The 16,327-nt window shown below is 41.7% G+C and overlaps 1 protein-coding gene across 3 annotated transcripts in view; it reads left to right on the plus strand.

Annotated features, from left to right (window-relative positions):
- The window catches only part of SLC22A15 (solute carrier family 22 member 15), an 81,075-nt gene that overhangs the window by 17,770 nt on the left and 46,978 nt on the right, over positions 1 to 16,327 (plus strand). The window lies entirely within an intron of this gene.

Below are 16,327 nucleotides of genomic sequence, written 5' to 3' on the forward strand. Positions count from 1 at the left end.
CGGAACTGTTTCGTGTGCTGGTGTTTCAGATGTCAGCCACTTCTTCAGATGCTGTCTAGTGACTTTGAGAGTTCAAGGAGGATGTCCTGTGAGAACACATCCTCTTTCCTTCGGGCCTTACCAAACTGGTGAGATGAAGTAAGATGCCAACTCCAGCAGAGCCGCATGCCCGTTATAGTTCCCTTGAAAAAGTGAATCCAAACTTGCATACTTTTTTCCCTTACCTACCCCCAAGTTAACAAGGTCAAGAGAGGGGGATGCTATGGCCATGTACAACACCTGCAGCCCCGTGTGTTGGGCCAGTCCCGTGTGGAGGCCATGTGGGGCCCGGGGATGGTACAGCACAGGATGCACATGGCACGGCCTCGTGGGGGCAGGAGGCTTTATGTTCAGGGGAGGCTTTGTGGTCGAGATGTTCTGCTGAGGAAGTGCCTGCTGAGGCAGCCTGAGGTAAAACAAGCTGAAGATAGATCATCTGGTAAAGAAAAGCCTTGGGCTAAGAGGGTCAGGGCTCTTGCTCAGGTGGCAAGCATGTGTATTGGTTGTTAAAAAGTTGGAAATACCCAGTTCTTTGCATGCTTCCAACAAGCTGTCCGTTTGCCTGCTGCCACCAGGGCCCAGGCCTTGGAATCAGGGAGCCAGTAACTATGAGATTAATGCCTGGTGTGCAGGGGGCCTCCACAACCCTCTCCAGCAGTTAGTGTGGACTGCCATGCTAGTTAGCTCCCCCCATATCCATTTGGCTGCTCCCCTGAGGGCTACCAGAGGGCTTGCCAGATGTCCACCCTCTTCTCTGTGTGCATGTGCGTCTTGTGTGTGTGTGCCCGCACCATGGCATCAGCTGTCTTACCTATTGTTGATTATTTTCATTATCACCGTTTGAGTGGGACGTGCTGCAAACAAGAGACATGAAGGCAGTATTTGCCTGGCTTTCTTAAGAGTTTCCATTTAAAGGAATAATTACTGGATTGATTTTTCGAGCGACTGCCCAGGTGGTATATTTCTATTTGACAACAGTCCAGTCATGTCGCCCCACACTCAGGACCTCCAGTGATTCTCCCACTGGACACAGGAAGCTGTGAAACCCATTCCATACCAGGTGGTGCATTCAAGATCCTTTACCCTCCACAGCTTGGTCCAGCCCTATCTGTACTTCCCTCTGCTACCTCTGTCCCACACAGGCCCTGAGCACTTGGCCCACCCACCGGTCATCTTGGTAGGTGACTAACCTTGGCATGCCCTCACCTCACCCTTGTGTCCACCTGGTGAAACACTAACCTACCCTCATGGCTTACCTTGACTGTCTTCTTCCCTGGAAAGTCCTTCCCAATCTACTCCCCTGAAGACGTAAATATGCTTGTTTCCACCCCACTAATGTCTTATTTGCACTCATGTTGCATACTTTAGTTTGTGGTTCAACTCTATTTTTTAAGTCCTTTGAGGTCAGAAACCATGATTTGGTTATCTTTTTATCTCTGGGCCTATTGGAACAACTACCATCATCACAAGTACTAACCAAGTACCACCACCGATAATCTATTGAAATAGCAAGTGACATTGTGGAATGGTGACTCCATGCCAGGCATTGTGATAGTTTACAGTACTGAACTCATTTGTTTTGTATTATTTATTTTTTATTTATTGTATATTTTTTTTATTGGAGTTCAGTTTGCCAACATATAGCATAATACCTAGTTAACTTTCAAAATGATTTTATGAGATAACATTATTTTCCCCATTTTACAGATGAAGAAATGGAGACTTCTTGAGGTCAGGTCAGCTTATAGGGGCAAAGTTAGATTTGAACCCAGATATGTCTTAACTCAGGGGCCTATGCTCTTAATTATTGTACGTTTTGGGAACCTATCCAATCCAAGTTGGTATGCACATTTCCTAGTTCCTTTTGATAGGTTATTACCTAGTAGCCAAAGAACTTAAATTTTTAAAAATTTGAAGTAATTTCAAAGTAATGGAATTTTTAAGACTCATACAGAGAATACCCTTATATCCTATAATTTCATTTATCATTACCATCTCAATTTTTTTTTAATTTTTTTTTAATTTTTATTTATTTATGATAGTCACAGAGAGAGAGAGAAAGAGGCAGAGACACAGGCAGAGGGAGAAGCAGGCTCCATGCACTGGGAGCCCGATGTGGGATTCGATCCCGGGTCTCCAGGATTGCGCCCTGGGCCAAAGGCAGGCGCCAAACCGCTGCGCCACCCAGGGATCCCACCATCTCAATTTTTAAAAAAGATTTTATTTATTTTTTCCTGAGAGATGCACAGAGAGAGGCAGAGACACAGGGAGAGGGAGAAGCAGGCTCCCTGCGGGGAGCCCTACGCAGGATTCGATCCCAGGATGCAGAACTCGATCCCAGAATCCTGGGATCACGACCTGAGCCAAAGGCAGATGCTCACCCACTGAGCCACCCAGGTGCCCCACCATCTCAATGTTTTAAAGCCTTTTGAAAGTTCCATATACAGTACTGTTGTTCTTTTATGCCCAAATACTTCAGCATGTGTTTCCTGAAAATAAGGGCATTTTCTTATATAACCATAGTAATCAACTTGAAGATATTTAGCATTGATTCTATAGTTAAATAGGGGGAACCCGAGTGACTTGGTGGTTTAGCGCTGCCTTCAGCCCAGGGTGTGTAATCCTGGAGACCCAGGATTGAGTCACACGTCAGGCTCCCTGAATGGAGCCTGCTTCTCCCTCTGCTTGTGTCTCTGCCTCTCTCTCTGCGTGTCTCTCGTGAATAAATAAATAAAATCTTAAAAAAAAAAAATAGACCACCTGTACCCAGTTTTGTCACTTGACCCAATACAGTCTTCAATAGCATTGATTCCCCATCCTGTAGTCAATTCCATTTTAGGGTCACATGTTACATTTAATTGTCATGACTCCTTGGGTCTTCTTACCTTCAGCTTTTTCCCTTTTATGACACTAATACTTTTGAAGAGTACATAACCCCTCTCTTTTAAAAAACAAGAATGTTCTTCATTTTGGGTCTGATTATTTCTCATTAAGGTTGTGTATCTGAAGTCAGAATAGTAATAAGTAACGTTGTGTCCTTCTGGATCACATCTGGGCATACACTATCCCATCTGCCCCTTTTCGGTGATAATTTTGATCTTCCACTCCAGGAATTGCTTGATTTCTCTCTTGTACAGTTAATATCCTTTTCATTTAAGGAATAAGTAATCTACGGAGAATCACTTTAAGATTATGCAAAGTTTTTATTCCTTATCAGAATCTCCCCACTCCAAATTTAGCATCTTTGGATGATTCTTTTGTAAGCCAAGCTAGATTATGATGGTTGCAAAATGATTTCTTTACCACTTCTCTGTATTTACCAATTGGCATTCTGCCTTTTTTTTTTTTTTTTGAGGTGTAATTGACCGATAACGTATAGCTTTCAGGTATACAACATGTTTCATGTTTGAATGCACTGCAGGAAATGATCACTGTAGGTCTAGTTAACGTCCACCACCATATATAGTTACATTTTTTTTTCTTGTGATGAGAGCTTTTAAGATGTACTCTTAGCATTTTAGCATCTTTCAAATATGCAATTACAATATTATTAACTATACTCACTGTGCTGCACATTACATTCCCAGGATTTATTTTTTTATAACTGGAAGTTTGTGTCCTTTGAACTCCCTTACCCATTTTCCTGGCTCCCAGCCCCTGCCTCAGCCACCACCAGTCTGTTCTCTGGATCTATAAGCTTGGTTGTCTTGTTTTGTTTTGTTTTTAAGATTTCCCTGGCATTCTGCTTTCAGCTGTAAGCAAAAGCCCATTCTTCTCCCTCATCTGTTTGTATACCTGCCTATCCATATCCATCTACCTACCTACCTACCTACCTACTTACCTACCTATATATCTATCACTAGTATGTACTTAGAGATTTCTATTCTTTTCAATTACTTATAATTTCTTACGTTTATTATTTTGGTGCCCAAATTACCCGCAGGTTACCATTAGGAACTTCTTCAAGCTGACTTTTGTGTCCTTTTTTCAAAACAAAAGTTTTTGAGATGATTGTAGATTTACATGCAGTTGCAGGAAATAATACAGAAAAATTTTGTGAACCTCTATGCAGTTTCTCTCAATGGTATCTTGCAAAATCATAGGATAATATCACAGCCAGAATAACGACATTGATATGGCTAAGACGCAGAACATTTCCATCACCACAAGGGTCCCTCATGGGGGTATGTGTGAGTGTTTGCATGCGTTTAGCCACAACCACTTCCCTTCCCTACTTGTTCCACATCCCTGGTAACCTGTACGTTAACTGTGTCATTTCAGAATGTTGTAACAATGGAATCATGTTGTGTGTAGTCTTTGGGGATTGGATTTTCTTATTCAGCATGATTCTCTACAGATTCATCTCAGTTTAATTGTATTACTTTACTTACAAGTAAGTTCTGGAATCGAGTAGATTGATTCCCTTTTATTCTTTCAAAATTGTTTTAGCAATTATAGTTCTTTGGGCATTCCATATGAATTTTAGAGTAATTTTTTCTATATCTACAAAAAATCTTTTTGGGATTTTGATATGAGTTGCATTAAAACTATACATCAATTAGAGGGGAACTGGCATCTTTGCTATGCTGTGAGCACTGTATGTGTTAATAATAATTAGAGATTCTTTGATTTCAGTGTTTTTAGTCTTTAGCATCTAAGTCCTGTACACACATGTTTTGTTAGATTTACACCTAAATATTTTCCTTTTTGGAGTCTTGGTAAATGGTATTGTGTTTTAAATTTTGATGTGCACATGTTCATTGCTAATATATAGACATGTTGATTTTTACATGTCAATCTTATAGCTGAACTCACTAGATTTTCTAGATAATCACGTCAAAAATCTCCCTTTCCAATCTGTATGCCTCTAATTTCGTTATTTGCCATATTGCTCCAGCTAGAACCTCCAACACTGTGTTGAATGTGAGAACTGACATTCCATGTGTGTTTCCAGCCAGAGGGAAGCTTCACTCAGTCTTTCACTGTTAAGTACAATGTTGCCTGTAGGTTTTGTAAAAAGTTCTTTATTCAGTTGAGAAAATCCCCAATTCCAAATTTTTTTTATTTTAAATAGGAACTGAATTTTGTCAAATAAACAACTTGTAATTTTCTACATCAATTGCAATGATCATGTGATTTTTTTTTTTTCCCTTTCTACTACAATGGATTGTCTGGATTGACTTTGAATATTGAACCAGCTTTGCCTCTCTGGATGGTATAACCTCTTTATATATGGCTGAATTCTGTTTGCTGTATTTTGTTAAGAATTTTTGCTTCTGTATACACGCAGGATATTGATCTCTTATTTTCTTTATTTTTTTGAACATTTGTGTGGTTTTGGTATCGGATACTAGCTTCATGAAATGAATTGAAAAGTATTCCATCCTTTTCTATTTTTTGGAAGTGATTCGGTAGAACTGGTGTTAGTTCTTCAAATATTTGGTGGAAATCTCCAGTAAAATCATCTGGGCTTTTTTTTTTTTTTTAAGATTTCTTTTTTGGGAATTTTAAAATTATGAATTCAATTTTCTTAAAGGTTATAGGGATATTGGAGTGATTTGTTTTGAATTGTGAGTGGTGACAGTTTGTGCTTCTCAAGGATTTAGTCCATTTCTTCTAAGTGGTCAGATTTATGTATAGAGTCCTTCAGTGTATCACTTTATTATCCTTTTGATGTCTGAAACGAAATCTCCCCTTTTATGACCTGATATTGGTAATTTGCGTCTTCTCTCTGATTTAATTATTTGTCTGTCATACAGATTTGTCAACTTTACTGATCTTTTTAAAGAACCAGGATTCATTGATTTTTTCCCTATTATTTTTCTATTTTTAACTGTATTGATTTTTGCTCTTACCGTTATTATTTCCTTTCTTCTGCTTGCTTTGGGTTTCTTTCTTTTCTTTTTTTTTTTCTTTTTTAGGTTATAGACTTGGTAGCCTAGATTTTTAATGAGTTGTCTTCTTTGCAAATGTAAGTATTTAGTGCTATAAATGTTCCTCTCAGGACTGCTTTAGCTGTGTCCCACAAATTTTGATATGTTGTATTTTTATTTTCCTTTAGCTCAATTTATTTTTTTTCTCCTAAAGACTTCCTCTATGACCCAGGAATTATTTAGAAGCCTTTTATTTAATTACCTGTGTTTAGAGATTTTCCTATTAATTTTCTGTTTCTGCTTTCTAGTTTGATTCCATTATGGTCAGAGGACACTGTATGATTTCCATTCTTTTAAATTTGTTGAGATTTCTCTTACGACTCAGGCTCTGGTCCTCTTGGTATATGTTCCATTGACACTGCAACCAACTTCTGCTGTTGGGTGGAGTGTTTTATAAATATTGTTTAGATCCTATTGGTTGATCGTATTGTTGATTTCTTCTGTATCCTTACTGATTTCCTGCCTAGTTGTTCTAGAGATTGTTGAGAAAGGAGTATTTATGTCTTCAATTATTATTGTAGATTTGCTGAATTCCTCTTTCACTGTTCACAGTTTTTTCTTCATATATTTTATAGCTCTATTGTTTAGTCTACATATACTGGTGATTGCTATGTCTTCTTGGTGGATTTACTTTTTTTAAGAAAATTATTTTATAATGTACCTCTATGTCCCTGCTAATTTTCTACGTTCTGAAATGTGGTTTGATACTAATCTAGCCACTTCTGCTTTCTTCAGTTAGTGTTGTTAGCATGATATGTATTTTTGCCTCTTTTACTCTCACCTTTTGTACTGTTATGTGTGAAGTTCGTTACCTGTAGACAGCATAGAATTGGGTCAAACTTTTAAATCCACCCCGTCAGTGTCAGTCTTTATTTGTGTTTTTAGATAATTTACACTTAATATAATTATATGCTAGAAATTACCTCTTCTAGTTTATTATTTTTTGTTGTTTTTGATTCTCTGGTTTTTTCTTTAATTTTTCCTATTTTTCTGTAGGTTACCTGAACATTTTTTAGTATTTTATTTTGACTTATAGTGTATCTTTTAAGTGTATCTCTTTGTATCACTTTTTTAATGATTGCCTTTGGTATTGCATTATATATACATAATTTACCACAGTCTACTGATGTTGTCAGATCTCCAGTTTGAGTGACATACAGAAATTCTACCTCAGTTTACATTCCTTTGCCGCCTTCTGTTTATAATACAATTGTCCTAAATATTTTCCACATATTCTTAGAATCACATTACAGAGCATTATGTTTGCTTCAACCATCAAACATCATTTAGAAAACTCAAGAGAAGGAAAGTCTGTTGTATTTATGACAACTTTTTCTTGTAGAGTTCCGTTTTCCTTCCTGATATTCCAAGATCTCTTTTTTATGTTTTCTTTCTTTCTTTCTTTCTTTCTTTCTTTCTTTCTTTCTTTCTTTCTTTCTTTCTTTCTTTCTTTCTTTCTTTCTTTCTTTCTTTCTTTCTCTTTTTTTTTATGATAGTCACACACACAGAGAGAGAGACAGAGACACAGGCAGAGGGAGAAGCAGGCTCCATGCACCGGGAGCCTGACGTGGGATTCGATCCCGGGTCTCCAGGATCGCGCCCTGGGCCAAAGGCAGGCGCCAAACCGCTGCGCCACCCAAGGATCCCTGTTTTCTTTCTTTTTAAGAGAACTTCCAGTGGCCATTGTTTTAGGGTAGTTGTGATGGCAACAGAATCTCTTAGTTTTCCTTCATCTGAGAATATCTTGGTTTCTTCTTCATCTCTTGTTTTCACTGGTAATAAAATTCTTGGTTGACAGTTCATTACCTTCAGCATTTAAAAACTCCAGTGCCACTTTCTTGTGGCCTCCATGGCTTCTGATGAGAAATATGCTGTTATTGGATTTGTCTTTTTCCTATAGGGAAGGTGACATTTTCCTCTTGTGATTTTCAAGATTTTGTAGTGTTTTAGTCACTGGTGTTTAGAAGTTAGACTATGATGTTTCTTGGTGTGGATTTCTTCAAGTTTATCCTCTTTGGGATTACTGAGCTTCTTGGATCTGTAGGTTTATGGTTCTTGACAAATTGAGAAATTTTCAGCTATTATTTATTCAAGTACTCTTTTTTTTTTTTTTTTTTAGCCTATCCCTTCTCCTTCCCTTCCAGAACTCCAATGACAAAAATATTAGTTCTTTTGTTATAGCTCCATAGATTTCTGAAGCTTTGTTCATTTTCTTCTGTCTGGTTTTATCTTTGCTTTCATATTGGATATTTTCTATTGTTTTATTTCCAAGTTTATTGATTCTTTCATCTGTCCCTTTCATTTTGCTGTTGAACCCACACATTATATATATTCTAAATTTCCATTTTGTTCTTTTAAAAATATATTCTCTTTATTTGGTGAGACTTTCTGTGTTTTCACTGAGTCTCTTGACATCAGTTTCGAGCATGTTTGTAGGTGCTCATTGAAGCACTGTTAGGATGGCAGCTTTAACTTCCTTCTCAAATAGTTCTGACGTCTCCATCATCTCAGCATCTTTTTTCTTTCCACTTTGAGATTTTATTTCCTGGTTGTTGGTATCACAAATTATTCAGGTATTAACGTGAAGTCAAGGGGATTATGTTAAGTGGTTCTGGGTCTTAGTTAAATCTTCCTGTTTTAGCTGACTCTCTCCGACATAGCTCTGGCAGAGGGAGAGGAGAGGGGTGCCTCATTACTATCTCATGGTGGTGGAAATCCAGTCTCCCCATGTGATTGCACTGACACCAGGGGTGTTGGTGGTGGTAGTGGTTGTGGTGGTGATGGTGATGGTATGGAGGGCTCCTCAATGCAGGTGGCATGAATGAAAGTGCTGGCTCCCTGCTTGTCTTTTTCTGACACATCCAAATGGAGTGAAGTGCAGTGACTTGTTACTGCCCAGCTGGGGAGGATATTTAAGCTCCCCACTTAGTCTTTGTTCCTGTGGTTGGGGTGTAGCCATAGTTTTATTTGTTTGTTTTTGTTTTGTGGTGGTCATTGGCTGGAATAAAGCAGTTCTTGTCTAAAAGTGTTCTGTCTTGCTGGGCTGCCCCTTTCCTGGGCCTCTGGCTGGAGAGAGCAAGCTTTGTTGGGGTTTCTTTTGTCATTCCTTTTAGCATTTCTGAGTTGCTGTCTTCTCCAGCACCCAGTCTCTGGTATGTGAGGCAAAGAGAAACCCTTTTAATGTGTCTATCACTTTGGGGTTTCTTTGAGCACTTAAAACATTTTTGGCATAACAAGATATTCCAGATTGATCTTTCACACCCCCTCCCATCCCAGCTGTGGAATCAGCCATTTCTCTGAGAGGCTCTTGTTCTGTTTATTACACCCATTGGATTTTGCAGTGGGTGCGAGCCTTAGGTCTGCCCTCCAACAGGTCCATTACCACATTACAGTGAAAGTGGATCTCAGGCCAAACTCTGCCACATGTAGAAACATTTATTAACACATTTCTTATTATCGGAGAAGCACAAAATAAAATACCTTGCAGGCTTGAGAAATCCTAACTCTGTGGTTCTGAATACTTTTGCACAACAGGTCACTACAGAAAAATGCCAATTTTCCACAGGGATGGTACTGCTACCTCCCCTCCTCATCAGCATCTAGCAGGTAGACTCTTCCAGAATTCATAATTGTCTCAGGAACAAGGAGGGGTTTCAGCCCTAGGGCATCACCCCCATATAAAGAATACAGAATACACTGATTGTCTCAGAGATTCACAGATGGGAAGTGAATGTCTCTAAAGTATATTGAGCTAATTCATGTATCTTGAGTATCTTTAATTTTGTCAGAGAAAGCCCATTTTTTCATAGTCATCCCTGCTAGTCAGCAGGCCACTATTTTAATCAGATAGAAACATAGCAAGCATTGTTGAAAGAGACCGTGATGACTCAAATCCTTGTAGGAGCTTCCTTTGGAGAATGGGCTTTCTAAAGAGAAAGACAGTGCAGCCTCGACTAGAATGCTCATACACCAGGGTGGAAGCTAAGTAACATTTATCTAGAATATCCCACAGTATGTGCTTCATACTGTGAAGTAAATCAGATACCATAGCAACACTGTGCTTCAGCGCAGCAAACCTCAACATAGTTCAGTGGAATTGAATTAAATTAATGCTAATGAAATCTATCATTAGGAGCCCTTTTACATATCACCAGAGGGACACCATTATTAGCAAATATTCCTTGAGCAGCTACTACTTGCCTGATGCCAGAGAAAGCCTTCATACAAGCCACAGAGGGAGAGCGCCATTGGACCTATACTCCAGGACAGCACACCTCCTGTGCTGGCACCCAGGGGCTTACTCTTCATAGGGCTCCCTGGGGGCGGAATATGGAGACAAGGGGGCCCAGAGAGCTACTGCTCCCCAAATATAAAGAGTTGGTAGATGCAGGAGAAATGGGCTGGAATAGCTTCCCCAGCAAGTGTTGACGATGTTTAAAGCAGCTCTGAGAAAAAAAAGGATGATGGGCCAAGACAGCCTCACCTTATCCACCTGTCATGTCCCCCTGGACACCGCTGGGGCGCATCTGTGAGTCAGTGTCCCTGTTGCCATCTGGCTTCATTGTTACATCGTCTCTTCTTTTCTTCTTTCTCCTGGTCCCTGTCATTTGTCTTTTGGTACCTGTGTTTCTCTGTGCACCGCTCTATCTGAGTCCCTGCCTTTCTCATCTGCCTCTCATTTCTTTCTCTTTCTTTTCTCTGTGTCTCTGTCTCACCAGCTATCTCTGTCTTGCCCTTTTCTCTGTCTCTTTCTCCCACGTTTCTGCCTGATTCTCTCTGCATATGTCTCCCTGGTTTTCTCTTTATCTCTCACCCTTTCTTCCTCACCCCCTCTCCCTCTTCCTGTTACTCATCTGTCCTTTCTCATTCCTGAGTTGCACATGTACTTGGATATATATGCTGCTATGCATCTGGATTAGATGTCTATCATTACAGGTTTTTTTTTTTTAAGATTTTATTTATTGAGAGAGAGAGCATGAATGGGGGGAGGAGCAGAGGAGAGGGAGAAGCAGACTCCTACTGAGCAGGGAGTCTGATGTTGGGCTCAATCCCAGGACTCCAGGATCATGACCTGAGCCAAAGGTAGATGCTTAACTGACTGAGCCAGGTGCCCCAATTATTATGGATTTATAGATCCTGCTACTTTCCTCCCCCACGAGAGAGGCACACATCAGGTTCCCATCCCATCAAGAGGACAGACAGTTATCTACCTCAGGGGTGGTTCTCAAGGCACAAGTATTCTCTGTGCAAAGAATGATCTTCAGTCTCCAGCAGGTACTCCAAGATGTGTCCAGAACAGCGGGTCGGGGTGGGGTCATCCAGCTGCACACTTGAGGGTATCAAGGCACCACTGCTCTACAGGATCTCCAGGGCGTGCTTCATGGGGATGCCAGCATCATGATTTGGGATGAATTATCTTTGGAGCATCTGGATGCTAAATGGGCTGCTTTCAGCCTGAGTGGGCTCATGATGCTTTGCCAAGGTGGCCGCTCTATGGATGGAGGAGTACAGGTGGCACTACTGGCTGCACAGTGATACAGAAGCCCAGAGTCCTCACTGGATCCTCAGCTGCAGTGAGACCATTCCAGACCAAGAGTTTGTGGGTGCAGATGAGTTTTATGAGGCTCAGTAGGTAGAGGACAGTGAAGAGGCAGGTAACTGTGACTACCTTTTACTTTGCTCCTGTGTGAGAGGCTGTCTCCCAGATACCCTTCCTCATGTGCTGCTTAGTTAGTCTAGCCCATAACCCTATACTGTAGATGAATGACTGGCATGTAGACAATTTAAAGAGTTTGCCCTAAATCACGTATTTAGTAAGTCACTGGTCTGGGTTCAATGAGATTATATTTTTTCCACTATCCCAGTAATTTTCAAACTTTATCTTTCTTTCTTTTTTTTTTTTTTAAACTTTATCTTTCTTAACAATCAGAAGCCTTTGGGTTTAATGGTATCTCAGTGGCATTTCAGTATTTAAAAGAACAAGGTACTTTGCTGCTGTCAAAGTGAAGAGGAGCGGGGTCCAGGGCTCCAGTACCTCTCCAGCCACTGCCAGCCGTCCTCTGCAGCTTAGAAGCGCTTACACGCAGAAACAGGGGAGGAGCTGGCTCCATCTGGGAAGAATGGAAGCAAGTGTGGGTCAGTGGATCGATGGGAATGAAAGTTGGCCAAGTGACCTTAGCACAGTGGCACATGATACATACACACTGAATGGAAAGCCAAGCAAAATAAATACTCACTTACCCCGGGCTGTCCATCCCCTGCTTGGATCTGCCTCTGACAGAATGAATTCTAAGGAAGAAGGGCAAACAGTCATAATGTTTGTATTGTGGCTTGCAAATGAAAAATATCAGAATGTGTGGGCTCAGAGTAGCTGGCAACTTAGTGTCACACAGTAGATGGAGGAGCCTGGCCACAGATTCCCTGGCCTTTCCACTGTGGCATGTGACCAAAGAAAAGAGGGAATGAGCCTACCTGTGAATCTGTCATGAGGTTGTCTTCCCCAAGGTGATCCTGCAACTCTCAGGATATTGATATCCATCTCATGAGGATCCTGGCTGGCGGTCCCCCCAGCCCTCCAAAAAAACAAAACCCCAAACCACACAAGTACTACCAAAATAGTAATGATCCCATTAAGCTTGAGTAATTGTGAAGCCCAAAGAAACTTAGCGGTTTACTGATTTAGCCAAAATTAGACAAGGAGACTTAGGTCGGATGAGCAGCAGCCCCCGTGCTCCACAGAGGTTCGCCTGCATCAGGCCCAGCAGCCAGCTGCCCTCACACTGATGGTGCCACTGGTGTCTCTCCTCCGAATATATCCTGGAAGAGCCAAGAGGACACTCGTCTGCTTTACATTTTTAGAGCAGATCTCATGTTTTCCCCGAAGTCATTTCATATTATTTCGGGGCACAAATAAAATATCCAGCTTGTGTACCCTCGTGCTCACCACTCAGGCAGCGTGAGTCCCATGTGAATTCCCACACTCTCCTTCCTTCTCCAGCATCGGGGCTCCGTGTGGGTGGTGTTCCAAGTCCTGGAGTGGTTCGAAGCAGGTGGTATGGGTGGCTTCCAAGTTTCCCGCTGCCACTACCAAAATGACAAGAGGTAGCAGAGGGAAGACTAAAGAGAGTGGGGATCAAGGAGCAGCCCAGGGCCCCAGTGCTGGATAGGCTGGCAACTGCAGCCACTCTTTAGCCAGTGCGTTTTTAGGGGCTGCTTGCCTCTGTGCCCCTAGTCGAGCTCATTCTTTGTTTCGGTGGATGTGGTTCCCAACCAAACCCCTCATTAATTTCTCAGGGTTAATTCAGTTTTAATTATTTGTGTAATTTTTTGGTTGCTCCTCCAAATCTCCAAAGTGGTAGTATTGAAACTGGTACCTGGACTTGTCAGGTAACTTACCCATTAGTTGGTAAATACTCTTAATATGCAGATTTGTAATATATTGATACTCTGGTTTTTATTGAGAATGTTTGGTATAAAGTAAGAGTTTAAAAAAAAAAAAAAAACAAGTGTAAAGCCCATTGACCAATCACACACTCATATAAAATCCCTGAAATAAATATCAGGATAGGACCTGTAGAACCATATGGTTTAAGGGGATTGTGTTAAAAATGCATATTTTAAAACTCCTACTCCCCCCTTTAAACTCCCCCCCTCCCACTCGCACACACACCTTATTACATTAAGGTCAGGCCTTGCAGAAGTTATTCATGGAGGGTTTGGAGAAGGGTGAATAAAAGGTTATGTAGATGTGATTAACTTGGTATTAATGCAGAAAAGAACCCTTCTAATCTAGAAGTCTTGACTATTTTAAAATGAGCTAATAGCCATTGGGGTGAATTTATGTAGCAAATTGCTATCTGCTGTATTCAAATTATTCCCCGAGCTCTGACTCATTCAGAAAGTACCAAATATCACAGAGGCACACAATTATCATGCTTAATTAATGTTTGCAACCAAAAAGAGTAAGGTTGGAATCTTTAATACCATCGTTGATATTGAAGAACTGAAATTGACTGATTATTATCTTGAGATTAATATATTTTCCCCAAGCCATACCCTGGGGTCAAAAGACCGAGTATTAAAACTATTTGAAAAATTCACTGCAATAATTGCTTTAGGGGCTAATTTTTTTTAATGTCTTGCTTCCTTATGCCTGTACTACTGATTGTTATAGTCTGCACATTTCACCCATTAAGTGGTAATTCAGAGTGACAACTACATTGAAATGAAGCAAGTTAGTTAATCACCATGAAACCATCCCTGAAATACCCTGTCCAACTACTCCCAAGTCACTGGAGGCCTCTGATTACCTGATTTTCTACTGAAATGAGATTTTTTTCTTTACGAAACTGTAAATATTTTTATGGGAATTCAGGACTGTGGGGGCTGCAGTTTGGTTGGAGCTTGTTATCAGAGCAATCAGAATCTGCCAGAGAGCAGAAACTGGCTTGCTGGTGACACTGTGCAGATTCCTCAGGGATGTCCTGCAGGTGCCCGGTGTGGGGCAGGCAGGACCATTGCTTATTCCAGCCCTGGAGCCTCGAGGTACTGACCAGCTGAGGGTCTGGGTGGGCTCTGGCTTGGTTTTCACCAAAGCCGGACTGGGGGTGACAGAGAACTCTGTCAGGAAGCACCTGCACAGTTTCATCTGCCTGTTTTGGCTGGCCTGTCTGGACTGCTGGGAGAAGAAATTCCCTTGGTCTTCCTTTATCTTTATGATCAAGTAGGCTGTGCCCTGGGGTCTGCACCCCCTGTAGGGAAGTCTGTTGGGTCTAGTGGTGGACACCAGGCTCGTGAACCAGTTCACCCTTACAAGAGACACAGCAGCCATGCATGGGGCTTGGGTGCCACTCAGAGACCTGCCATGGCCCCTGCCATGGCCCCTCCCTGGCCTGCGGTCTGTGGGTTGTCCATAGCAGTGTTCTTACTCCTCCATGCTTCTCTCTGTGGGGGTATCTGTGGTCCAGTGGAAGTGCTTTCAGGGGCCACACTTCTGTTTCACCGGCTTTGGGAAGTATGTTTCAGTGACACAGATGCTCCCTTTCTAGCTTAACATAGAGGCTGAAGATAAAGCCAAAGTATTCTATAGGTCAGATAGAAGAAGGGAACCCCTCTGATTCCACAACTCCCTCATTCTTCCTGTCCTGAGAACACCACTCCTGGGTGACTAGTATGGCAGCTCCTGCCCTGCCTGTCCATATACTCGCAACTCGATTCGTGAGGCCATGACATTGAGATGTTGCAGGTGAAGATGCCTATAAACCATAGCGCTCACTCTTGTTACAGAAATAACTCAGCAAATACCTCATTAATGCTGGCCCCATCAGGTAAGCACTTAGACACAAATATATCCTTAAGAAGCTCACTGCATTGTATGGGAAAGACAAGTGAACATGCAATTCACTGAACATTGTATTGAAGGCAACAATAGGGAGAGATGATAGGATGAAGAAGGTGGTCAGCTCCAGTGGATCACGCAGGACCTTGCAGGATATATAGGAGCCAACCGGGCATGAGATGGGGCTGGGGTGAGTGTGGGCAGATGGGGCACAGCCTGAACCAGTTCCTGGAGGTGCCAGGCTTCATGCAGAAGTGGAGTGATGGATGTTTGTTTGCTGTGGGGAGCCATACCCTCCCTTGGGCTCTGCATGGCAGTGGCCCTACATTATTCACTTGTGTTTGAGGCCTTATTTACATTCATCTACTGTGGGCCAAAACGAGTACTGGCATGCCACAGCCTCTGTAGGGAAGGGAAATGACCCACTGCTTGGAAAAGCTTAGGGTACATGGTTTTTATTTACCATTCACTGTCCCTTCCATTAGAGGGGTCTGTGGCTACAGCATCTTTCTCAGCTCCTAGTCTGTGAAATGTCCCCTTACATTGGCAGGGGATGGGGAGAATGGACAGTTCAGGTCACAGGCAAAAAAAAACTGGAGCAGAGACTGACAAATTTGTGACATTGACAGAGCCAGTGAGAAGTTGCTCAGGGCAGAGGCTGGATATGGATCTGAATTCTCAGAGTTAGTGTAAGAGGGGTTCTTTTTGCTTTTTCGTTTTCCTGATATTCACGACCAATTTAAGAAGCATCTTATAATGTGTGTGCTAGTGCCACAGGGAAGGGATAGTGGAGTGCTGTTCAGCAGAGGGGGAAAAAAGCAGACAAGCTGGGGGTACATTTTTGTGTCATGTGGGTATACTAGGATGTCACATAGTGCATCAAAGTTCAATAAAAAATATAGAACGTTTAGGGGCTCCTGGTGGCTTAGTCAGTTGAACATCTGACTCTTGGTTTTGGCTCAGGGCATGATTTCCTGGGCAGTGGGATGGAGCCCTGCATCTGGCTCTGTGCTCAGTG

This window comes from Nyctereutes procyonoides, unplaced genomic scaffold (genome assembly GCF_905146905.1).
Source record: "Nyctereutes procyonoides isolate TBG_1078 unplaced genomic scaffold, NYPRO_anot_genome, whole genome shotgun sequence".
In the NCBI taxonomy this organism is placed as follows: domain Eukaryota; kingdom Metazoa; phylum Chordata; class Mammalia; order Carnivora; family Canidae; genus Nyctereutes; species Nyctereutes procyonoides.